Genomic DNA, 26,135 nt, shown 5'->3' on the forward strand with positions numbered 1-26,135 from the left:
TGAAGGGAAGCATGCATCCGCTACAGAAGGCCTGCCTTTCATGGACTTCGGAAAATATGTAAAAGAAGTGCAGGCACCTGCTGCAGAGCACCACCAACCTATGGACTTGGTGACATTTGTAAAAGGTAAGGAGACACCTGCTATGGAAGATCAGCACCACCTAGACCTGGTGATGTATGTAAAAGGAGAGGAGACACCAGCTATGGAACACAAATCAGCATCTAAAATCGACATGGCAGCTGTCATAGAGCATGAGCAACCCATTGACTTTGCAAAAGATGCAGAAAGGGAACAGGCAACTGCTAGACACAGCAAGCACCCTGGGGACAAGGTTGAGGTTGCAGAAGGGAATCAGACAATTGCTACAGAACACCAGCATCACATAAACCTGATCAAATTTGAAGAAGGGGAACATCCACCTCGAAAGGATCATCAGCGCTTCAAGCACCAAGTGAAGATGAAAGGATATGAGAAGCATTCCTCAAGGCACTGCCTTAATTCTGCAAATGTAAAAAATATGAAAGACTACATTGCAGGTAAGGTGTGAACAAGCTAAACAGAAGAATCATAATTAATTAGTTAATTCATTTCATGAGGGTGTAACATTTTTTTGCAGCCAGATACATATCCAGGGCTGCAGAGACCAGAACTACAAGCTTTCATAAAGCAGTCTTTTTAACCACTCCTATCCTATCCTTAAAATACACCATCAATACTTGGATTGAAAGTAATTCTTCATTATATGTTTTTCATAAAGAACAGACATTTCAAAGTTGCAACTACATAATAAAGTTGATATGCTGCTGATAACTCTGTTCATTTCAATAGCATGGCATTCCACTTATAGTAACAGCATTCACTGGACACCATGATCAGGCCTGAATCTTGTTGAAAGGGTGATTGTGATCTGGGTCTGTACTGTGAATACTGGGGAGAACCACCTTGGGAGAACTAGTTGCCAACTCCACTCTCTTTCTTATGTGACCTGTCCTAAAATAGCAGACTGCTTGGGAGCACTCTAAGAATTGTTTCTTCCGAAACTTTAAAAAACTACCAGGCTATAATGTCTCTGCAATATTTGCCAAAAAGAGGAGAAGTGCAATTGGTTGCCAATTTGTTAACATAGACTGACCTGCATTGGGCTTCTTGAAAAATGACTGACCTGCATTGGGCTTCTTGAAAAGTGCCTTAAAAGTGCTTAAAAAGCTTAAGTGGTATTTCATTTAAAAACATGGATAGATCTGCATTGGTCTTCTTGAAAAGTGCCCTCGAAAAGTGTAAATGCTCTGGAATTTCATAACATGGACGGATCCGCATTGGGCTAAAGCGATCTGTAACTAGATTACTTTGATTAAATTGCATTGGGCTACTTCAGAACTGGCTTTACTGTAGCTTAAGCGGTCTATAATTTGGTAACATGGATGAACCGCAATGGGCTCTTTCGTAAGTGGCTTTACAGTACTTGAAAACTTTAGGTGGGCTGTAATTTGACAGCATGGATGGATTCATATTGGGCTTCTTCGGAAGTGGTTTTACAGTGCCTGAGTAGTGCAAGCGATCTTTAATTTGATAACACGAATGGAACCGCAATGGGCTTTTTCAGAACAGGCTTTACAGTATTTGAGAAGTGTAAGCTGTCTGTACTTTGATAAAATGGATTGAACCGCAGTGGGCTAATTGAGAAGTAACTTAACAGTGCTTGAGAAGCATAAGCAGTCTGTGATTTAATTAAATGGATAGAATCTCATTGGGTTTTTCAAAACATGGCTTGACAGTGCTTCTTTTCCTATTGAAAGAAGGTGATACTCTTTCCCATGCAGGTTTAATGATTTTATTATAATCATTCTCTATGGGATTGCTTCTGCCACCATTCTTTCTAATATAGAGATGGGACGGGGCCCTTGGATGAAGGAGAAATGATTCTTATAAAATTAAACTAAATTTCCGCTGAAAAAGGTGAGTCAGATGAGAGGTACTGGCCTTGGTATATGAATAGAAAAACCTTAGCTACATTTCTACAAATGGAAGAACTTAACTTTTGTTGGAGGGTGCACTTTGTGGTTGTTTGAGGTGAGGCCCTAGCCAGGAAGAACCTACCACTACCATTAGGGGTGGTAGATTACGCTCACTGTATAACCTGCGCTCACCCCAGCGCAGTCAGGCTTATCACAGGGGCAATGTGTAAAGCATTGGCAAAGCACTACCACACAACAACTACACTGAGCAACACAAAAGAGTCTTCACATGAAGTGTAAGTAAATAAAATTTGTATTCAACGCACAGTATTTAACACATCATGTAAATCATTTAGAAATATAATTAGTAGTACTAGGCCCACCTGTGTTAATGTGACATTAGCAGTATGTACACATAAGAAAAAAATAATACTTTCCCTCCCAGTACCCTCACGCGGTGCAACAACGTTGCAGCCTGAGACCCAGGGCCGGCGAGCGGTGCGCCACACCGAGTGCTGACCTCAGGAGGGCGCTATGTTTAGCAATAACTTAGGAAATTTGTGATTTAAAAGCACCTTCTGAAAAGTTTCTTGTGCGTCCAACCTTCAGGAAGCAATTAAAATGTCAAGATACCTCTTGTGATTAATGTTCTTGCTAGAGCGAGAGATCGGAGGTTTGTCTAGCGGCATCTTTGACTTGCCATAAAATAGCATATAGACCTGCTGCAAAGAACAGAATGATATTTTGTGTGGATAGCTGAGTTGATTGGTAAAGCCAGCCTTTACAAGCCCTTTAAAACTAATAAATGTATGTGAAGGGGGCTATGGAGAGATAAGTGGCACATTTGCCGGGTGGTAGTGAGGGATCTGAGAAGGTGGTCATGGGAAGGGGGACACCAAAAAAGATTGTCGCACATGGCACCACCAGCGCTAAAGCCGGACCTGATGAGACCTACACTAGCATTAACCCCAATTCAATATCAGATAGTTAGAGGATGCAGCCCGGTTCCCAATGATAGCAGAAATCTGTACATCCAGAGATTCTCAGAAGTTTTAAAATACCTCTGCGGCCTAGACAGCACAGGTAAACTTCCTTGTCAACCGTAATAGTAAACAACCTGCAAGGCACCCCTGCCATGTGGTGTAGTCAGTCACAGGCATGTTTTTTTTACACACAAAGAGATATAGGGGAGGATCTGGTCCCCATACTACCTCCCTAAGGCAAGAATCAACAAATCAAAGAGTATGGGTAACTTAGTGAACTGACCGGTCAGGCCTGTTTAGCTGGTTATCAGATCACAGACATAGTGATCTAACTTTAAGCATGAGGTGTGGTAGTGGTAGCTGTGTACTATGTGGAGGGTGGGGGGATGTTTCCCTTATTGAATAGGTAGTCTCACACACATTATAGTGTCATGCTTCATCATTTGACCACCCATCCCCACCCAGGTGGGGTGATACCACCTAGGCTGACTCAACCTCGTTGTTAAAAGAACTCTGAGGGAGTGCTGAAATGATATCTTTCTGGATAAAGTGGGGATCCAGTTGAGTGAAAATATCAACTAAAATTTCCTAACAAATCACCAGTGTGTCTTACACCTTTAATAGTGGTGTTTGTTGGTAAGGTTAAAAACACAATTGGGACACTACTGAATATAAGGGTTCATGGTGTTGCCTTAATCCTAATGGCCAACATGTTTCTGCCCTCTCATCTAGCCGAGCTGGTCTGGGGCATTCGTCAGGGCCTTGGTGATCCCTCCTATATATGGGGTGTGCCTTTCTAAGCTAAAAGTGAACAGGTCTCCTAGGTAGGGAAATCCACATGGGACACTCTTGTGCCTTCTGCCTACCATCTGCTCCACCCTCTGTGGGGTGTTCTAGGGGTAGCGGAAGTCCAACTCAGGGTTGGTGAAGGTGGGGGAGATGCCACCCTGAGAACAGGCACACCTGCGCCGCCACATGCCTGCACTATCAGATCTAATTTAATTGTTGGTCAGGCTACTCTGGTGGGTGGCACACTCAGTGCAGCATCCCAATAGCGGCCAGGGCCATACCTGCCCTGAGTATGTGGTGTACCTTTTTACAGGGCACTCCTCAAAGGATGGCACCTCAACCAATCACGTAAGTGCTCCTTCCTGGCATGGGTAGGAAGGGCACGCACACTTTCCAACTGCAGTATAGTCAGAAAGTGCTCATAAGCCTGCGGCCACGCAAAGAGAGTAAGCAGAAAACTGAGAGGAAAAAGCAAAACGTTTCAGGAAAATCCCCTAAGAAGGGCCATGTCCAACAACTTTCTTCACTGCACCTTAGCCCACAGTACCTCTGTTTGCCTTCCTGCTCTCTGTGAACATGTCGCTCATCTGTCCTGTGTGAACAGTAGGAACACTTCCCACATAACTAACTGACTTACTATTTGTATTCCACCAGACAGTGTGACTGATGGAAGAAAGTAACATTTGAAAATACTCTGCACATTTTAAATTTGGAGTATGAAACTGAAGTCCTTGACGACTTTAAGAGTAAGCTACAAGAATGTTAATTTACTTCCTTCCCTCAGATGTGGAAAATGTGCATCACGTTAACATTAAAAAGAGATTAAGCAGGGCTTGGTGACAGATGGGTAAAGTGAGGGTTTGCTAAGGTCACAATTAGGACAAGACATAGCATATAAATGGGGGAACTGAGAAATGTGAAACCATTTCTTTCTATAGGAGATGTGAGCTCACCAAATACTGACTTAAAAACCTAACAAGCTCCCATATGCTACCTAAGCATTATCATCACAGATGTTTCAGAGGCTGGTGTCCTACCTTCTAGAAACCAGGATAAGGCCACAGAAGGTGTGTATTCCCATACCTTAAGTAATATTTAAGCATCATCCTTATATAAGATTTTATTTTTTAAGATTTTCACTTATAATAAACTCCTTGTGGGAAATGTAATGGAAAATAGATTTTCTCCAGTATTGGATCGTTCATAGATTCACATGCTTGAATCATTCCCTGTCGTCGAAGTAGGAGTCCCACTGTACCATAATAAAGCTGTTAAGTATCATTACCATAGGCCCTAATAGGAATGAACAGTCACTTTAATAGCTTATGTATGTCCTTTTAAAAAAAGGACCAACCTTGAACTATGACCAATCAGGCGACAGCACCCTGTAGAATATAGTATTCCTTAGATTTGTTACCACACTTTGTGGGGAGGGAGTCTCCTGGAGCTCTGCTCAGTTTTTTCTTACTCAAATCAAACAATTTCAGCCTGAGCATGTCTGATACTTCCAGAAAAGGTCTCTTCAGATCCTGCAAGACCCATGGAAGAAAACAACAGCATGTGGATGACCGACATAAGGACTGCCTTTGTTGCCTTCACCCAAGTATCAGGTCAAAGAATGCAAAATATGTTGCACTTTCTTTTCTAGACCTTGAAAGACAGAGAGGGGAGGTTACTTCTGTGGCTACAGAAGTCTAAAGCTAAGAAATACACCACTTCTGAAGAAGGCAGTGACACCTTTGAGAGATCACTTAAAAGCGCAAGATCATCTTACAAAGGAACAGCTGAAGAAAGCAGGAAGGCTTTAAAGACCCACCATAGGGCCCTACGGGAAAGGAGAAAAGAAAACACATCTCCACAGAGGAGGCCTCTTCTCAGCCCAGTACCCACCTCTGAAGACTGGGGAGCCATCGATGAGGAAATAAAAAATTATTATGAAAACACTGGAGGAGGCTGGCTCAGTTTATGGTGTACACCTATGGTGTGGCACCCTATACTGAGTCCAGGCAACCCTTAGTGATAGTGAATAGGTGTCCAGATAGCAGAGGCTCTCTAGCGATAGCAGAGGCAAGCAGTTAGAGCTCATCCAGGAGGAATATAAAGCACTTGCAATACCGCAGTGGTCAGACAGTAACTCACTCACAAGAAAGAACCACACAAGTGTTGCAAAAATAAAGGATACTTTATTACAGCACTGCTACTAAACTAGCAGATGTATATCTCCTTTTGGAGATATCTAAACACAATATATACACAAAATAACCAACAGAAATAGCATAACATATACAGGGCCCTATGGGAGGACCAATCCATTTAGTAAGAAAGTGGAATGTGAAATAATAATTCCAACCAAGGTAAGTGTGGTTGTTAGCAAGCGGCTGGGGGCAGATGGAAACACCAGAGGTAAGTACAGTAAGTGTCTCCAGCGACCAAGTACAAGGTAGTTGTCCAATAGGCCAACACAGGGAGTAGTGGTTGAAGTTTGTAGAATTCCCACATGAGTGACCCTCGGGCGAAGGACACATAGAGGCACAAGGAGGCCTCACCGGCACAAAAAAAAGAGGTCCCACGTCGCCGGGTTGCTGGACATGGGCTGATCTTCGAGTTGCAGAGTTTTGGAGGCTGAGGCTTCTTGGCACCTTAAGATCTCCTGGAGGAAGAGTCAACAAGCCTTGGCAAGTGCGACAGTGGTGGTGCACAGGGGTTCCAGTCCAGTGGAGGGGCAGGGGCCCAAAGTCTCCCAAGTTGGTCAGAAGACAAGCAGGACCCAGAGGAAGCCACAGACTCACCACCTGTGAAGCAGACCAGTTCAATGTTCATGGAACAGCAGACCCCACCAGCCAGTCGACATTGTCATGAGGTGCCTGTGGTTGCAGGGGAGTGACTCCTTCACTCCAAGGGAGATTCCTTCGTGCTTCCAGGTGCAAACGGAGTGCTTGTGACTCTGGAGGATTCACAGCCTTAGATGTTGCAGAATTCTTGCAGAATCCGGAGGAGAAATGGGAGCCTTTCCACCAGAAGCAGGCGTGTATCAGTGCCAAAGCAGACCAGCAGCACTTCCAGAGACCAGGAGCAGAAGATGTCTTGCAGAGAGTTTCTTGTAGAGTCTTGCTCGACAAATCTGAAGACCCACCCATGGGGGAGCCATTAAGTAACGCTAAAAGGGGGTTGGTCACTCTCTGAAGTGACCCACCTGTCAGAGGGGGTCAGAGGCATCATCTACCTGGCCTAGCCAGTCAGAAGATCCCAGAGGACTCTGCCCATCTTGTTTCCAAGATGGAAGAATCAAGTGGCCACCTGGCAGAGCTCTGTGCACATCCCTAGGGAAGGAGCTGGACAGGGGGGTGGTCACTCCCCTGTCCTTTGTGCAGTTTCGCACTGTTGTGTAGGCTCTCATTATTCTAATGAGATTACTGGATTTTGAGCAGCAAGATCGTCCACAGTGTGGGGGACTGAGTCTGACCCACGGTGGGTGACACCTGTCGCTCCAAATCTGTCCTTTGCTCCGGCTAACTAGCAGTGCCTTATCTCTCCCGAATGGTAGGGATGATTGGGCAGCCGAGCGCATGACATATCGTACTTCTCAGGGAAGTCATGGTCACTCAGGTCGCATCCGGTTCTCTCATTCACAATTCGGTCTCATATATAAATGACAATAAAAGCAGTAAAAGTTTTAAAGATTGGTTTAATAAAACGACTGCATTTTGGATAGCAAAGCGTGAGCTGCAATAACCAGATCGACACAACACAACAATATTAAAATGGTGACGATGAGAGTGAAGCATAAGAATAATGCTCTCGTATTGACACTAGAATCGATGGACTATTTCCTATCTAAATCATATTTTGAGCACGGCATGTTATGCTCTAATCCTGCCTTTCAGTTTCCCTTGGGAGGACATCAACCATCATACCTGAGCAAAGGCCTGTAATCTGCGTCAGCATCTTCAGCGAACCATTCAGCATACATTTGTGGTTCCCTGGCTGGAATCTCCCTCTTGATGTGTAATGGGACTAGAATGTGTTTTTTTAATTAACACAGCAGATGTTCTAAGAAAATGTCCCTATGTAAGGATGTGTATTTTCTACGAATGTTGGAGACTAAACTTCTACCATGTTTACCGGCAATGTGCCAGACTGTAGCCTTGACTGAAGAACAGAGTGATCAAGAATGTGTTGTTTGAGAACACAATGCTGAACTAAGCAAAACAGTTAGATAGAAGAAATTAAAACAAGACCGTAAAACTGGTTATTGTAAAAATAACAATGCAAAGCTGAATAAAATATATCTAGGTCAAGGTGCACAGCGGCCTAGTGTATTAAACTAACGTGCATGGAGATATAACTAAAATGGCTACACAACAGCACCAGGGGGGGAACCGGAGGTTCCTGAACTGGTGCAAACCACATTTTGCAAGGAGGGCACCAAATGTGCCCTTTAAAGCAGTCTGGTGGTGCTCAGAGGCCACCCCACCTCAGCCCTTAGACACCTAATACACAGGAGGAGGTGGTCAAACCTCTTGCTTGCAGGAAATCCTTTGTGCAGCCTCTCCGGCCTGAGTCAGACTTACCAGCAGGAGGGCAAAACAGTGTCTGGGGCCAGCAGCAGCGTGGGCTGACAGCTAGACCCCGTAAGGCTGCACAGGCAGAACTGGGGGATCCATAAAGGAACCCCCATAGAACATGTTATCATGCAACTAATCGGTGGAATCGGTGTAGTCGCATGATTCCAACATGTTTGATACCAAACACGCCTAGGTTCGGAGTAGCCATTATGTAGTTGGACATGTGTATTGGCCAGTGTTCACTACATACCTTAATATGGCGTCCCTGCATTTACAGAGTCCAGGAATTGGCCTGCGATCTGTAGGGGCACCTTGCTCATGCAGGGGTACCCTCAAACTTGGGGACATGCACCCTGCCTTTGGTCTAAAGGGCCTACCAGAGTGTAGGAAAGTACCATCTTGCCTGGCATGTTACCCCCATTTTTACTGTATGTATGTTTGTTTTTGCCTGTGTCACTGGGATCCTGCTAGCCAGGACCCCAGTGCTCATAAAGTATGCCCTGTATGTGTTCCCTGTGTGGTGCCGAACTGTATCACTGAGGCTCTGCTAATCAGAACCTCAGTGTTTATGCTCACTCTGCTTTTAAAATTGTCACTGCAGGCGAGTGACTAATTTTACCAATTCTCATTGGCACACTGGAACACCCTTATAATTCCCTAGTATATGGTACGTGGGTACCCAGGGTATTGGGGTTCCAGGAGATCCCTCTGGGCTGCAGCATTTCTTTTGCCACCCATAGGGAGTTCAGACAATTCTTACACAGGACTGGCACTTTAGCCTGAGTGAAATAACATCCACGTTATTTCACAGCCATTTTACATTGCACTTAAGTAACTTATAAGTCACCTATATGTCTAACCCTCACTTGGTGAAAGTTAGGTGCAAAGTTACTTAGTGTGTGGGCACCCTGGCACTAGCCAAGGTGTCCCCACATTGTTCAGGCCAATTCCCCGGACTTTGTGAGTGCAGGGACACCATTACACACGTGCACTACATATAGGTCAACACCAATATGTAGTGTCACAATGGTAACTCCGAACATGGCCATGTAACATGCCTATGATCATGGATTGTAACCCCAATACCTGGTACTGGGGGGACAATTCCATGCATCCCCAGGTCTCCAGCATAGAGGCTGGATACTGCCAAACTAACTTTCTGAGTTTCTCTCTGCAGCTACCGCTGCTGCCAACCCTCAGACAGGTTTCTGCCCCCCTGGGGCCTGGGCAGCCCAGTCCCAGGAAGGCAGAACAAAGAATTTCCTCTGAGAGAAGGTGTTACACCCTCTCCCTTTGGAAATAGGTGTGAAGGGCCTGGGAGGAGTAGCCTCTCCTGGCCTCTGGAAATGGTTTGAAGGGCACAGATGGTGCCCTCCTTGCATACGCCAGTCTACACCAGTTCAGGGATTCCCCCCAGCCCTGCTCTGGTGCGAAACTGGACAAAGGAAAGGGGAGTGACCACTCCCCTGACCAGCACCTCCCAGGGCAGGTGGCCAGAGCTCCTCCAGTGTGTCCCAGACCTCTGCCATCTTGGATGCAGAGGTGTGAGGGCACAATGGACAGCTCTGAGTGGCCAGTGCCAGCAGGTGACGTCAGAGACCCATCCTGATAGGTGCTTACCTTTCTCTGTAGCAAAATCCTACTCTGTGGGCTATTTAGGGTCTCTCCTGTAGGAATCTCGCCAGATAACGAATGCAAGAGCTCACCAGAGTTCATCTGCACTTCCCTCTTCGACTTCTACCAAGGATCGACTGCTGACTGCTCCAGGACGCCTGCATAACCGCAACAAAGTAGCAAGAAGACTACCAGCAACATTGTAGAGCCTCATCCTGCCGGCTTTCTCGACTGTTTCCTGGTAGTGCATGCTCTGAGGGCTGTCTGCCTTCACCCTGCACTGGAAGCCAAAAAGAAATCTCCCGTGGGTCGACAGAATCTTCCCCCTGCCAACGCAGGCACCAAACTTCTGTATCACCGGTCTTCTGGGTCCCCTCTAATCCTGACAAGCGTGGTCCCTGGAACACAGGAGCTGGGTCCAAGTGTCTTCGACAGTCCAGTGGCCCTTCTGTCCAAATTTGGTGGACGTAAGTCCTTGCCTCCCCACGCCAGACAGTAATCCTGTGTACTGCGTGAACTGCAGCTGCTCGGGCTTCTGTGCACTTTTCCAAGACTTCCTTTGTGCACAGCCTAGCCCAGGTCCCCAGCACTCCGTCCTGCATTGCCCAACTCGCTGAGTTGGACTCCGACGTTGTGGACCCTCTTTTGTTGTTCTGAGTCGACCTGTTCAGGTGCTTCTGCGGGTGCTGCCTGCTTCTGCGTGGGCTCTCCGTGTTGCTGAGCGCCCCTCTCTGTCTCCTCCTCAAAGGGGCGACCTCCTGGTCCTTCCTGGGCCCTGGCAGCACCCAAATTCCTCAACCGCGACTCTTTCAGCTAGCAAGGCTTCTTTGCGGTCTTTCTGCGTGGAAACAACTCTGCATCCTCCAGCACGCCGTGGGACACCTTCTGACCAAAGGAGAAGTTCCTTGCACTTTCCGTTTTTGCAGAATCTTCGGCTTCTTCCACCCAGAGGCAGCCCTTTTGCACCTTCATCTGGGGTTTAGTGGGCTCCTGCCCCCCCGGACACTTGCGTGACTCTTGGACTTGGTTCCCTTCCTTTACAGGTCCTCAGGTCCGTGAATCCGTCTTCTGTACATTGCAGTCAGTTGTTGTCCTTGCAGAATCCCCTATCTCAACTTTACTGTCTTTCTGGGGTAGTAGGGTAACTTTACTCCTACTTTTCAGGGTCTTGGGGTGGGGTATCTTGGACACTCTCAGTGTTTTCTTACACTCCCAATGACCCTCTACACACTACACTAGGCCTGGGGTCCATTTGTGGTTCGCATTCCACTTTTGGAGTATATGGTTTGTGTTGCCCCTAGGCCTATTTCCTCCTATTGCATTCTATTGTGTTCTACAGTATTTGCACTACTTTTCTAACTGTTTACTTACCTGATTTGGTTTGTGTGTGTATATTTTGTGTATATTACTTACCTCCTAAGGGAATATATCCTCTGAGATACTTTTGGCATATTGTCACTAAAATAAAGTGCCTTTATTTTTAGTAATTCTGAGTACTGTGTTTTCTTATGATATAGTGCTAAGTGATATAAGTGGGATAGTAGGAGCTTTGCATGTCTCCTAGTTCAGCCTAAGCTGCTCAGCTATAGCTACCTATAGCTACCTCTAACAGCCGAAGCAGCTAGAACACTACTAATCTACTAATAAGGGATAACTGGACCTGGCATAAGGTGTAAGTACCACAAGGTTCCCACTATAAGCCAGGCCAGCCTCCTACACAGAGGGGTGACTTTTAGTGTCTACGTGCAGTGACCAAGGGTACATACACCATTTCACGCAGGCTGCACTGGCAGTCCTGCAGACATAGTTTGCTTTACTTTACTTGGGAGCACCAGTATGACAATTTTGGGTGTAAAAAATTACCAAGCCACCAAATTTAGGGGAGAGAGCACTGGCACTGGGGCCCTGGTTAGCAGGATCCCAGTGCACAACAGTCCAAACACACTGACATCAGGCGAATAAGTGAGGGGTACTACAAGCAGACGTTGACAACAACATCACCATTGACGGCAGTCTCATCGACGATGATGCTGGTGATCACTGTCTCGTCTACAAGGCCATCTTCTCCAAGATACAATGACGATGACAGCTGTCAACTGACCGACCTATCTCGCTGACAAGAATTCAGTCACCTTTGACGTTGACATTAACAACTACATCATCGATGGCAACAGTGTTGACGATGCCACCATAAGCGGCAACACCTTCAAAGGCAGCAGCGTCTACGGCAATACCAACAACAGGATTCCACCCATCAACATTGGCAATTCCAGATCCAACAATCTCGTTGACAGCAGCATCGTCAAAGACATCATTGACTGGACCGTCGATGATGATAAAACTTTAAAAAATGGCATTTACACCATAATTAACATCCAATAGTAAAGGTTCACCTTTTCCACCATCCAATCTACTCAATATGGTGGAGTTGGATGATGACATACCATTTGGACCTGCACAAAGTCCATCTGAGTTATTAGTCAAGTGTCAGGATGACACCGACATGGAAGAGGAGCAATACTACCACCAATACTATGCCCCTCCACCAAAGAGGCATTATGAAGAATACCATTATCATTCACAACCAAGGCATGATGAGGTACAGTTACCCATGTCACTTGTCCATGACTTTGGGGCCATGTTGCAGGATTACAGAAGAAGGTTCCCTGAACCACAACAAGAGCAACAGGTAATACCACCTCAACCATCTGCTCCCACTGCACTAAGACATGTCCCTCCACCTTTAACATCAAGGTTGACACCTATGTTAAACATAAGGGCACCACCAAGAGAAGACCCATGTTCATCGGAGGATGAAAGAGAGGAAGCAGAGTTCCCAGAACATCACCCTTCACAAAATGAGTGGGATGGATACCTCATACCCACACCATCTCCTCCACCGCCACATCCTTCAGATTCTCGCCTGAGGAGATTGGGGGGTTTCATAACCTATTGGACAGGGTGTCAAAAAGATTCCACCTCCCAACTTCCATCAAACAGTCCGACTGTTTCCTTTACAATTTTAAGGAACAAGCAAGAAAATCTGTCAGAGTCATCCCCATCATTAAATACATCTGGGAAGAGAGAATAAAAATAATGAAGAACCCGGCTACAGTAGCTGCAGTGCCACCCCGTGTAGACAAAAAGTATAAAGTTCCGGAGGATTCCCCTGCTTGCCTCGCAGGTCATCCCAAGCCTGATTCTGTGATTTTATAAGCTGCGCAACGTTGCTCCAAAAACCTCTCTGCTCTCACGTCTGTGCCACCAGACAGAGAGGGCAGACATTTAGATGATATAGGTAAAAGGTTTTCCCTCATGTCTGCCATCGTGGTAAGAACAGCCAACTCTTTGGTGATCCTGGGTCGCTACAGTCAGCAGATGTGGTCCATTGTCAGCAGCCTTATAGACCTCATGCCTGAGAACAAGAAAGCGGAAGCAACAAAAATCCTTCAAGAAGAAGAGCACACCTCCTCTGAGGTGATAGGTTTTGCATTAAACATTACCTCCACAGGCTTCTGTCAACTGGCTAGGTCTGCGGTCCTCACACAAGAAGGATGGCTTAGGTCAACATCTTTCACGCCAGAAGTCCAATATGGCCTATGATGAAGAAATGCTTTTTGAGAAGCACATAGTTGAGGCTCTACCAGCAATAGAAACAGACACAGACACAGTTAGGTCCCTCTGCACCCTTTAATTTAAGAGGGTTATACCAATGCTCTCAATAGTTCCAGCACTTTCAATCCCAATACAGACCTGCCTACCAACAGCAGAACCCTTACCTGTAACTGCAGTTCTCCACTGTTGGTATCTTTCATGGATTCACATGCGACTCACCATCCTCCCCTGAGAGGCTCCCCTTGTAGCCCAAGTGATTTTATGCCACTTGTGCTCGAAAATCTGGCAGATGTAGCCTCTCTTGGGAGTATTCTACAGGGTACTGTTGCCTGATTGGTCATAGTTCAAGTTTGGTCCTTTTTTTAAAAGGACATGGATAAGCTATACAATTGACTGTTCATTGCCACTAGGGCCTATGGTAGTGATATATACTGCTTTATTATGGTACCGTGGGACTCCCACTTCAACGTTGGGAAATGATTCAACCGTGTGAATCTATGAAAGATACCAATACTGAAGAACTGCAGTTACCGGTAAGTAACTGATATTTTTCGTAAATCCTAACTTCATCAGCCATTCAACTAGTTGTTATAAGATCAAACATAAGTTCATGTCCTGTTTTCTGACAATTTGATAAATTAATGCTTTCTAGCACTAAACACAATAGTAGTATGTACCAGTACCAACTATACCAAAGTCAGGGTATGGCCCTAAGAACAGTACATACTGGCACCAGGTTATAGTTTGGTTAATCGGAGGGGTCTAGCTTTAGTGTCAGGGTAATGGTTAGAGTTGTAGGATAGAGACACACTGACGGTGCCTCACCCCCAGGTTTAAAGACAGAAGTCCTTATTACGAGTCTTTGTTTATTTTTATTCATGATTTGGAACTCCTAGGAGGTCCACATAAATGGTACAATACATTAAAAGACACAATACATAATCAATAGAATAAAATCTACATCATAATCCATATTGTTTACAAAATAAAGTGCATCCATATCGCAGCCAACTTAACTTGTGTTACAGTACATTTCCTATACAGTGCGACAATTTATGAGCTTCATAAATCCATTTGAATGGATATATTCTTTAAATAAAACCGCCTATAATAGAAACAGTCAATATAAATTTAAAAGTGCCTTAAAAAATATAAAAATCCTAAAACATAATATTTCATTTGGAGTGTTAAAAAAGACCTCCACCAGCTGAGCGTATATTAAAATTCAAAAAAGGGGCTTCAGCCCTTTTTTCCTCAATAAAAATAAATAGGGACAAATGAATATGACATGCTTAAGATCCCGAACATCCGCATAACACAAATTACACACAGTACCAGGCGATTTAGAGGTTAAATCTTTTAGTGGCAGTATGATCAATCTCAGCAAAATACAAAAACGCCTCATCCCTTGCGGAAGATTCCAAAATAGTTAAGGCTTAGGTTTTTTCAGAATCGCTGAATTATACAAAACATCAAATCTCCTCTTTTGGCTACAAAACTCCATATCTAACAGAAACGTTTATGCATTGCAGCCTCCTTCTAAACTCTTTTTGAATTGAAGAGGCGATAAAGCCAAAGTTAAATCTGACTCAAGCACTAGCATTTGTAGGGCATAATTATAATTTCTAAAAAACAGAGATTTCTCTCTCAGCACACCAAAAATGTCTTTATAAATAATATGCCTTAAAGAAAATTCATCGCTATGGAATAGGCAAAAGGACCTCCGGACCACCCCTGCTAGACCCTGCACAAAGCACTCTTAATGCCAAATTAAAGCCTTAAGGATGCCAAGATATTACAGGGAACCAAACATCTTAAAATGTGCTCTTTCGATCTATCTAAAAACTCCCAGTCTACTGTTTTTATTCTATTGCATACAATACGGTAGCCGTAATCTTTGCTTGGAAAGCAGACAATAAATGAGTAAAATGTTGCCGACCAACTGCCTTATAAAATGCACTTAAACCTTGTACGTGAGAATGGGCCTTTGTAGGAGGCAGGCCTGGTTTGTATTGGGTACCTATGGTACTTAACACCTTATACCAGGTCCAGTTCTCCCTCATTAGTATAGTGTAGGCTTGGCCGTGTCTAGAAGCCAGGCTCTCTAGAAATAGCTGTGGATGAGGAGCCAAGGCTTATCTAGGAGACATGCAAAGCTCATGCAATATCACTGTAGTTACACGGTACTCACACACATGAAAGAAAATAGTCAGTGTTACAAAAATAAAGGTACTTTATTTTAGTGACACAAATGCCAACAATACCATAGAGACTGTACTCCCTTAGGAGGTAAGTAATACACAAATTATATACTCTGATGTGCAAAAACAGGTGTAAAAACAGTTATAAAACAGTGCAAATAGTAAAAATCACAATAGTTAGAAATGGGCCTTGGGGGAACACAAACTATATCCTAAGAAAGTGGTATGCGAATGGTGGTTTCCCATATAGGAGAGTGTTGAGTGTAGAGGGGAGCTCGGAGTACTAGAACACCCCAAAGGTAAGTACTAGAACCCACTCCAGTGCCAAGGAAAGCACAGTAACTTTCCCAGAACACACACAGAAACAAGAAAGAAGATTATGCATGAACTAGAAGAGACTTCAAGACACCAACAGTGTATTCCTGGACCTGAAGACTTGTGGAAGAAGGGAACCAAGTTCAAGAAGCGCAGAAGAGTCCAGGGAGAACAGGAGCCCCTGCTAACTTGGATGAAGGTGCAAAAGAAGAACCACCAGTGAAGAAGAACAGTCAGTATTGCACCTAAGAAGATGGAGTTGGGTTACTGGTTGGTGCAAGTGAGGGAGGACTGCAGTCTGGTTTGTGTCGCAGGAGTCTTTCAACAAGCGTTGGCACACACAAAGCTTGCGGTTAGTAGAAAACGGCGCTGCCCAGGACTAGAAAGGACCAGGTGGACTCTACACAGGAGGAGGAGTCGAAGGGGGCTCTCAGCAACTCAGAGAGCCCACCGAAGACAAGGCAGTGCGCACAGGAGTCCCACAGCACAGGGACAAAGGAAGGTGCAAAAGAAGCCCATGCAGCACTACGACAAAGGCTCCAGTGCAGCTGGAGAACCATTCAGGAAGCTGTGCGTCGCAGGATAGAGTCCTGAGGGGCGGAGCTGCAAGATGCACAAATAACTTAGTGGAAGGATGCCAACAAGCCTTGGCAACTGCAAAACATGCAGTGCACTAAGGTACTGTCTCGCGTGGGGAGGCAAGCGCTTACCTCCACCAAAGTGGGACAGTAGGACATCAGGACCGTCGGTACCACTTCGGTCCACCACCCATGATGCACGATCCACACAGTTCAGCAGGAGAGGGGATCCACGCAGCCTTTCGTCGTTGCAGTAGGTGCCTGCTGAAGCAGGGGAGTGTCTCCTTCACCTCAAGGGAGATTCCTTCGCTCTTCTGGTGCAGGCTGAAGACGGGCTGTCCTCAGAGGATGCATGACTAGGAAACAGTTGCTGGCAGGAGCTGAAGATACAATGTTGCAGAAGGCATCTTGCTTCTTTGTTGCAGTTTGTAGAGTTCCTGGAGGGTCCAGATGCAGTTTCTTCAGTGAGATGTTGAAGTGGAGGATGCAGAGGATTCTTGCTGGAGTCTTGCAATTCGTATCTGAAGAACCACCCAATGGAGAGATCCTAAATAGGGGGATTGGTCAGCTAAACAGGTAAGCACCTATCAGATGAGAGCTCTTACGTCACCTGCTGGCACTGGCCACTTAGATGCTCCCAGAGTTCCCTGCCAACTTGGATTCCAAGATGACAAACCCAGGGACCCTCTGGAGGAGATCTGAGCACCACCCCTGGGGTGGTGATGGACAGGGGAGTGGTCACTCCCCTTTCCTCTGCGCAGTTTCGTGCTAGAGCAGGGAGTGGGGGTCCCTGAACCAGTGTAGACTGGATTATGCAAGGAGGGCACCAAATGTGAAAAATGTCATCCCTGTACTCACAAAGTCTGGGGAAAATGTCCTGGAGGTCATGGGGGCAACTCTGCTAGTGAAGGGGTTCCCTCACACACAGGTACTCTGCACCCTGCCCTCAGGGTTGGAGGGTCTGCTATAGGGATGACTTATAAATAACCTGGTGCAGTATAAATGGCAGTGAAAGGGTGCATACATCTTTTCACGCAGGCTGCAATGGCAGTCCCGCAGAAGCCTTTGCATGGGCTCCCTATAGGTGGTCAAAGATATGCTGCAGCCCATAGGGATCCCCTAGAACTCCAATCCCTGGGTACCCAAGTACCATATACTAGGGACTTATGAGGGGGCACCAGTATGCCAATTGTGGGTGAAATATTGGGTTACCAGTATGAAACAACCGAATTTAGACGAGAGAGAGCATAATCACTGGGGTCCTGGTTAGCAAGGTCCCCGTGAACACAGTCAAGCACACTGACATCAGAGAAAAAATGGGGGTAACCGTGGCAAAAAGAGGGTACTTTCCTACAGCCTTTCTAACATTATTGCTTATATGTTCATGGTCGCTGAGTGAACTAGACATAATTTCCCCCAGAAAACAATAGGCATTCATCCCCTCAAGCTTTTGATGGCTCACAAACCAAGATAAGTTTATTTTCTTAGAAAGCATACTACTTGTAATTTCAAAACATTAATTTTTAAATAATGCTAATCAGTATAGCAGTTGAGAGCTGCCATCATTTCGGAGTGAGATCATTCATCACTATATTGTCAACATACAATAGACAAGATATCTGACGCCCTCTAATTTTGGGCCCAGAGCTCTCGTTTTTCCCTAGGGCGATAGGCAAGTCATGAATGTGAAATGAAAAAAGAAGCAAGCCAGGAGACACCCCTGCTTCAATCCATTTTTAGTAGGAAATTCAGCAGACAAACCCTGGTCCCCGCCTAACAGTTTTTTACATCGAGTGGAGAAATGCAAGGCTATAATCAAGTGTAACAAATTTACAAGGATGCCTAAGTTAAATAGCTTCCTCCACAAGAGCTTGCGATCAACCCTATCGAAGGTTGTTGAAAAGTCTATAAATGCAGCATAAACAACACCACCCCTAATCTGTACATATTTTTTGTTTGAGTTGCATTACTGAAATATTGTCTACGGTATTATACCCCTTCCGAAAGCCAGCCTTTTGCAAAGGAAGGAACATAGGTGGTCATTACAACCTCAGCGGTCTTTTTTCAAGACCGCCGAGGGACCGCCGTGCGGAAGACCACCAGTAGTGGCGGTTTGTCACTCGGCGTATTATGACTGTTGGCTGCTCTCCATCCACTTTAGGATGGAGACCCGCCAACAGTCATACTGGCGGGCGGCGGGGAAGAGGAGGTTGCTCCACCTCCACCGCCACGCCAACAGAACACCGCCCAGCGAATCACGTCCTGTGATTCGGCGCAGCGGTGTTCTGTTGGTGGTGTGGTGTCGGCGGAGCAGCCCCCATGGCTCCCATCCTCTCCCGGAGGATCGACAGAACAGGTAAGTCGATCGTCCGTTAGGGGAGGGGGGTGGTGGGGTGTTTTCTGTTGTGTGGGTGCATGGGAGTGTGCGTGTGTGTATGTAGAGGGGGTGTGTGAGTGCGTATATGCTTGCGGGGGTGTTGCGTGTTGTGGGAATGAGTGCGTGTATGTCTGTATGTATGTCTGTATGGATGTGTGCGTGTATGTTTGCATACGGGTGTGCATGTCTGACTGAGTGTGTAGATGTAGGCATGTATGTCGGTGTGTGTGTGTGTGTTGGTGGTGCCTGCGTGCTTGTCGTGTGTGTGTGAGTGCTGTGATGTTGGGGGTTGGGGTGGGGAGGGGGGTCTTGCCACCTTTGGGGGGTGGCAGGGGTGGTGGGGGGTGTAGGGGAGGGAGTCGGGGTGGGGCGTGGGGGAGACCCCTATCAGTGCCAGGGAAGGAATTCCCTGGCACTGATAGTGCTTACCGCCATGGATTTCATGGCGGTTCCTACCGCAGGAAACCCACGACGGTAAGCCGGGTCAAAATACCAGCGGCGGTATTGTGACGGCCGCTGGGCTGGAGACCCAGGTCTCCAGCCCGGTGGTCGTCTCCGCCCTGACGGACGGAACGGAGAAGCGGCGGATGACCATGGCGGTAGCCGCCATGGTCATAATACAGAAAAAAAGACCGCCAGCCTGTTGGCGGTCTTACCGCCTCTTCTCCGCCTTCCGCCAGGGTCATAATGACCCCCATAATTTTCCTCAGCTCAAGACTTTAAATGCTCTAATAGGCTTTTAGCAAATACCTTACCAACTGCATCCAACAAAGCTATTTGACTGTAGTTTACTGGAGAAGTACTATCACCCTTCTTATGTACGGGAACTATGACACTCCCAACGCAAGACAAAGGCACTGCGTCTTTTAAATAACAGAACGGAAATACAGGATGGAGAATCTTTGCCAAAGCAAAGGTTCCTGTTTAAATACTGAAATAGGGACCCCGTCGGGCCCATTGCTCCAGAAACCCGCAGGGTCTCTAGACACCCTTCAATCTCCACCACTGTCAAAAGGCCGTAACTATCAAATTCAGCAATACTATATGGCGGAATATCGATTTCACATAACTCAATATCCAGGTTTTCCCCATTAAGGGAAAGTATATAATCTCTCAATTCTGCCTCCGCTACAGTAGGAGGAGAGATTTGCAGGACCCACAGCATTCTGAAATAAGTGCCCAATATTTACGAACATTTCTAGACACAGCAGCTTCTCTCAAGGCAACCCACCTCTGCTCGGCCTTCCCCTTTCTTATACCTATCTTCAACCGCCCTCTTCTCCTTTTAATAGGGAGATTATATGGATTCAAATGAGCCTTATCAGTTTATTAATTTCCCTATTCAGCAGTAGCACAGATGGCCTTATCTTCTTTTGGGGTGGCTTAGAACACCTTGACTGATCACTATGGACTATTTTCCCCATAAATTCAGAAAAACCGTAGAGGAGGTCTCTACTCCAATCGTCCATATTCACTTTTGGAAAATGAATTCTTCCTGTTTTCCTGTTGAAAGTAGTGTCTAGTCCATTAAAGTTCCATGCTTCTGCAGCCGACAACTTTACCTTCAATGAAAGGTTAAGGATCTTATGATCACTGAACAAAGTATCTAAAATTGTCATATCCTCCACAGATTGAGCTATAACATAAGAGGCAATAAAATAATCGATAATAGAGCCTCCCCGTCGTGATTTATGTGTTAGCACTGCTGGAGAATCCGAATAGAATCTCCCATTTAAAATCACATAGCTAGATTCCCTCATACCTTTTAATAGGATGTATCCCCTTTTATCAGTCCTATTTCTTCGGGGGAATGATATAGGTGGAATATTAAAAGCAGATTCCCTCTCTGCATCACAAAATAAAGAAATAGATACATTTGAAACTTTGTAGTTTAGGTCCCCCATTTTCAACACCTCACATTCACTTTCAGTTGGCCCAGTTGATGAGATAAAATTAAACGTGTGTGGTAGAGATTTGGCATTTATCAGGGGGAATATATGCATTCACTATTAACATTGGAACTCTCTTGCCATCTTCCATAATAGGAGTGGCTCTCACTATCTGATTAAGTTTTGCAAGAACCGCAAGGTTTTCATATTCCCATTTTAATTTATTACTCAAAATCATAGCGATTCCCCCTTTTGCACGACCTTTCTTAGAGGGCTGCACCTTTTGACACAACACTGTATAGCCAGGATAGGAAAAAATCAGTTATACACCAGGTCCCTTGAATGCAAATTAAATCATCCTGTCACAAACTAAGATATTCAAGTTTTTCAGTTTGATTCGCAATTCCAGCTGCACTAGTCATTAGACCACTAGACTTGTGGTGGTGGTCCAGACCGCCGCAGTTTTGATGGTCCAACTGTTAAATTAAGAGTTTGGCGGGTGGACCACCTAAAGACCGCCGTGACCGCCAGGGTCAGTGATCCTGATGGGATGGCGTTAGTCGTGGTTGTAATCAGCCACAGGGGTGCTGAAGTCAAAGCCACCGTGCTGATTACAACCTTGTTCTCTGCCAGCCTTTTCATGGCGGTTCATCCGTCATGAAAAGGCTGGTAGAGAACAAGTGCAGGGGGGGCACAGAGAGACCCCTGCACTGGCATGGGCAGTTCAGGGGTCCCTCCACCCAGCACCCTTTGTTGTGTAGTCATTTTAGCTATAGCTTCATACATGTTATTTTAGCAAACTAGGCCTGCCATTGTGACCTTTAACCAGATATGTTTTTATTCTAGCTTCGTTATATTATTTTATTAACAGCCACATTTGCGGTCTTGTTTTATTTTCTCTATCTAGTTGCTCCTCGCCTAGGTCAGCACTGCGTTATATTAAAGACATTTCTTTCACTCTGTGCTTTCTCAAGGCTGCAGTGAGATAGGTCACCGACAAAAGTGGTATGCTTTGTCTCCACTGATCACAGAAACATACACACTCTTACGTAGGGGTACTTTCCTGGAACATCAGCTGTTATATTATAAAAACACTACTTTAACCCATGTACGTTAGAGGGAGATTCCGGCCAGATGACCGCAACTGTATTCTGATTGCTGAGTGCTTTGCTGCAGCTGCTTATGTAGACTACAGGCCTCTTGCTCAGGTATGAGGAATGATGTCTTCCCAGGGGGAACCCAAAGGGCAGAATTAAAGCTTAACATGCTGTGCTCTAACATAGCCTAGGTAGAAACTGTCTATACAAACCCTATTGACAATATGGTAGCGTTATTCTTGTGTTTTACTCTTCTTGTTACTTTTTTAATCCTGTTGTGCGTCATCGTCCTAGTTATTGCAATACATGCTTTGTTATCTAGGATGCAGTAACTTCAATAAAACCTATTGAACCTTACTCTGCCTCTGATTGTCCTTGCATACGGGAGACTAATGTAACTGAGAGAAATGGAAGCACTCTGAGTTACCACGATTTCCCTGAGGAGTCATTTATGTCATGCGCCCGGTTGCCAAAGCACCCCTGCTCTTGGGTGGAGATGAGGCACTGCTAGTTAGCCGGAACAAACCCGGATTAGGCTGACAGGTGTCACTTGGAGCAGGTTCAGACTCAGTCTCCCGCATTCGATGCGATTCTGCCACCCAAATCCAGTAGTCGCATTAGGATAATGAGAACCTACGCAACACCTTGAAATGTGCACTGTCTGCTGTGCAGTTTGCACTTCAAGGGTGCTGGTGCACCCTGCGTGCATCAGCAAGGCAGTCGGCTCCATTATGAGAAGGGAACAATGTTGCCGCACCTTTCCCACTGGGCTGACCGGTGGAAACCTTGGTTTCCGTCTGTCAGCCCATTGGGAAAGTTGTAATGGGGCTGGTGGGGAGACTGCCAGCACCGTGGCAGTCTCCTCATCGGGAGTTTGGCGAATGGATGTTTCTGTCCTCAAAACTCCTAATGACCCCGGGAGTTTGCATATTACCTTCTGGCACTCATGGCTAAATATAATCATTAACAGCCATAGTTACTGCCCTACTATGGATATCATGTCCAGGCTCAAACAAGCCGTAATGGGCAACCAGCATTTTCCCAGTGGACAGTCAGGATGGAGGAAGGTTTTGTTGCTATGGGCGGACCTGGGCTGGGCCAGCCTGCCACCATAGACATCGGTTCACTAAAGGGCTAGGGATAGCGGAACGGACAGCACACATCTTGTCGACATTAATGACATCACAAGAAGTGGCATCACACGGCCTTTGACTGCATTTTTCAGGAAGTGATATCAAATGACCAAAACAATGATGGCATCACAATAATTGACATAGTTCCATAATAAATACACTATTATTATAAGACCAAAACTCAAAAAAGTGTATATGTTAGATACCACATACATTAAGGCAATGAAAAGTGGTAAAAATGGTAGTGAGTAATACTTGCCCTGCATTGTAGGGAGCGAAGCAAGTAAGCCATATGTCTTCTAAGGGGTTTGGAGGCTTCTCCCCCTGAAAAAAGTTTTCAAAATGGGGTCAAATAGCACATCTTAAGACACAATTTTCAGATACATTTTGTAAAAAGCCATGGCCTCTGAAAGGGCAGTCATTAAAGATTTAGGGCCATTTGTACGTAGCTTTAGGTTTGCAATTTCCTAATAGCAATTTTTTGTGATTCTCTATTAGGAAATCGTAAACTGCTATGTACTACAGTGTTTTTAACACTGTTTGTGATTCCCAAATGGTTTGCAAGGGACCTGCCTCTCTAATATTCATGAGGCATATCGCAAATGCAATTTAGGACCCATTGGAAATGTCCAGCACTCACAGGGATGGTGGCCTGCTGGGGTCAGCAGACCACCATGTCTGTGATTGCTATTTCAATAAAATATCAAAATTCGGTCCTCAGGGAGAAGTATGAGCCTACACTTCCACAGCACCTTTTAACTGTCTGTTAAGGAGTTATTCTCAACCAAACATACCATCATTAAATCAATATATATTGCTTTTTATTTTGATCATTCTTAACAAAATATATTCCATTTATGGATCACAAACCTAAGGTGCTCCCAAATTGTAATGACGCGTGCAGTGATAATGGTGATAATTAAAGTGAAAGAGTGTTTGATACAATATTTAGAATAATGTGGTTAAAAACCAAAACAAAACAGTGAGCTTCAAAAGGACCCCTTCATTCCAGGTGTCTTGAAGTCACGTTTTATGCTAAACCACATTTTAGTAGTCAATGTTTTGACCCTATCTAGAACTAATTAGAAGGTCATCTTCAGGACTAAACATTTTTTGGCGGTAGCACCTAGGTAGAAACACAATTAAAATAATTTTCAATATTCTCTTCTTTGGTATAGTCTGTTCTTTGTACTATTTACTTGTGAGTCAAATGAAATCACTCACCTATATTTATAAGTTTTTTTTTTCTTTAATTCCAATGATTTCTTCCAGGCAATAAAATATTTTGAAAAATATAATGATGTAATAAAATGTATTTCTGATGGATACAACTACCTGTGGATTCCTCACCTCATGAATACTCCCATGGCGCCAGCATTCGACGGAAATCTTCTTACTAGTCTCTGCACGTCGACGAGGACGTCACTGTCTCGCACGCGACGCCGTCTGACGTCATACAGGCAATAAGAGGTCCTCGACGACGTGCAGACGTCAGTTCCCTTTTTTCCGTGCATTCGAAACGGTTATCTTCGAGGGAGCAACTGTTACTCTTGCGGTTACAGTGTATATCTTGCTGCGTACTCTTTCTCTGTGGAAATAATGTCGCAGAGAAAGTCTGGATTTAAGCCTTGTCGTGAGTGTGGAGGCAAGATGTCGGTGACGGATCCTCATTCCGATTGCCTTTGGTGTTTGAGCTCCGACCACGACGTCTCGACTTGTGATTCATGTCAGCACATGAATCCGAAGGCCCTTAAAGAACGCGAGGCGAAGCTGTTTATGGCCAAGTCAAAGGAGAAGCATCACAAGAAAAAGTCTTCTCCAAGACATCGGCGTCATCGAGACTCCCGGCGCCGTAGAGAATCTCGGCGTCATTCAAGGGAGGCTCGTTCCAGGTCTCCGGATCGGCGCCGAAGGACATGGGAGGTCAGCCCCACGGTGACGCCGCACCCTTCGACGCCGTTGCCCTCTCCGGCGTCTCCAACTTCGCCTGGACAGGCGTCGGTGATTGAGGTATTGGAGCCTCAAGTGTTTTCTCCGGCGCAGACGCCGAGGCCGGCGTCGGGGTCGCCTCCGAGTCAGGCACCCCAGTATCCGGCTTTTCCCACCCCTGGAGCCGATAGTTCCGCATTCTTGAATGCGATGTATGCCATCTTCCAACAGATGGCTCCAGGGGGTGCTCCGGCTGGGCCTTTGGCCTTTTCTTTGGGTGATCCTGCGCCTCTTCGGCCGGCACCCTTTATGCCCTTTCTCCCGTTTGGGAACGTGGGCTCGGCGCCGGTGGCCGCTCCGGTGGCTTCGGAGGGATTGGCCCCAGGGATTTCCATCCCGTCGACGTCGAGATTTCGGCCTGTGACTCCGGTGGGTCCATCCGTTTCAACTGCTCTTCAGTCGGCGCCGAAGTTACCTGTGGCGCCGGATGCGGCGTCGGTGGCTTCGGAAGATCGGCGCCGATCTCCGACTTCGGCGGAGGTATTGTCGACTCCGCGGATTGAGCAACGACTGCATTCAAGGAGGCGTGCTCTCCGGGTACTAGAAGAGCAGGAGTACCAACGAGCCCTAGAGGAAGGAGAGCTAGAGGACTCGGGTGATGGGCTGCGTGGACTGGAGTCGGCCAGTGGGCTGGACACTTCCCCTGAGTGGGACCTTTCGTCCCCGGGGGAATATACCGAGGAAGCTGCTTCCTTTCATACAGTGGTACGGAAGGCAGCTAGTTTTTTGGACCTGCCTTTGCCGGTGGTGGAGGCGAAACAAAACCTTTTGACAGAGGTGTTGCATCCGGCCTCAGCCGCGGCGGAGCCTCTATTACCTTTTAATGATGCTCTGCTGGATCCGGTTTTAGAGGTGTGGAAGAAGCCGGCATCTTCCCCAGCAGTTCACAGAGCCGTGGCCAGGAGGTATCGGACGGCTCCAACTGATCCTGGTTTCCTATCTAGGCACCCTACGCCGGAGAGCTTGGTTGTGCAGGCCTCCTGTTCGTCCAAGTCAGCGCCTGGTTCTTTTCCGACGGTGCCTGGGGACAGAGAC

This window comes from Pleurodeles waltl, chromosome 1_1, assembly GCF_031143425.1.
Source record: "Pleurodeles waltl isolate 20211129_DDA chromosome 1_1, aPleWal1.hap1.20221129, whole genome shotgun sequence".
In the NCBI taxonomy this organism is placed as follows: Eukaryota; Metazoa; Chordata; class Amphibia; order Caudata; family Salamandridae; genus Pleurodeles; species Pleurodeles waltl.